This window comes from Ciona intestinalis, unplaced genomic scaffold (genome assembly GCF_000224145.3).
Source record: "Ciona intestinalis unplaced genomic scaffold, KH HT000824.1, whole genome shotgun sequence".
Lineage (NCBI taxonomy): Eukaryota > Metazoa > Chordata > Ascidiacea > Phlebobranchia > Cionidae > Ciona > Ciona intestinalis.
Genome location: NW_004191145.1, coordinates 3,614 through 4,266, shown reverse-complemented (window position 1 = coordinate 4,266; position 653 = coordinate 3,614).

Sequence of the window (653 nt, the reverse complement as noted above, 5' to 3'; positions counted from 1 at the left end):
GATGACTATATAAGATTTCTAGTAATACCCTGCCAGTGTTTTGCCTAGAGACGCATAAGCCAAGGCAGCCTGCCAAAGTAATGGGTTGTTATCATATGACAATAAATAGGTTCCTAGCATATACCTTATAAATGAAACCATTGATTCAATCTCCACCCCAAATTGCAGGCCGAACAATATGTGTGGACTGCCCAGCTGGAAGTGAATGTCCAACACGGGACTCCACAACATTATGTCCTGTTGGTACTTCCAGTGCATCGGGTGTGGAGGATTGCACGACCTGCCAACCTGGATATTATGCTTCATCTCAAGGCCAACCAGTGTGTACCCCATGCCCTGCAGGTTTGTATATACAGCACTATCTAATGGCTCATATTACACAGTATTACAACTGTGGTTTGGGCTCAAAGTTTTACGGTTATTTTCTGCATTAGACTTCCAGGAAAATTTAAATATAATTAAAAACACAATCAGAAAATTGTAATATCACTTTCACAAATGTGGCTCTTGTTGTTGTCACTGAATAAAACATGTAGCGAACAAAAGGTGTACGAAACAGAACACCCGTGTTGTAACAACTGTCGTTGCCCCGTCATGCGAAGATAATAGGTTTCCTTTTACTTATTTCCATATACCACAGGTTCATCATGTTC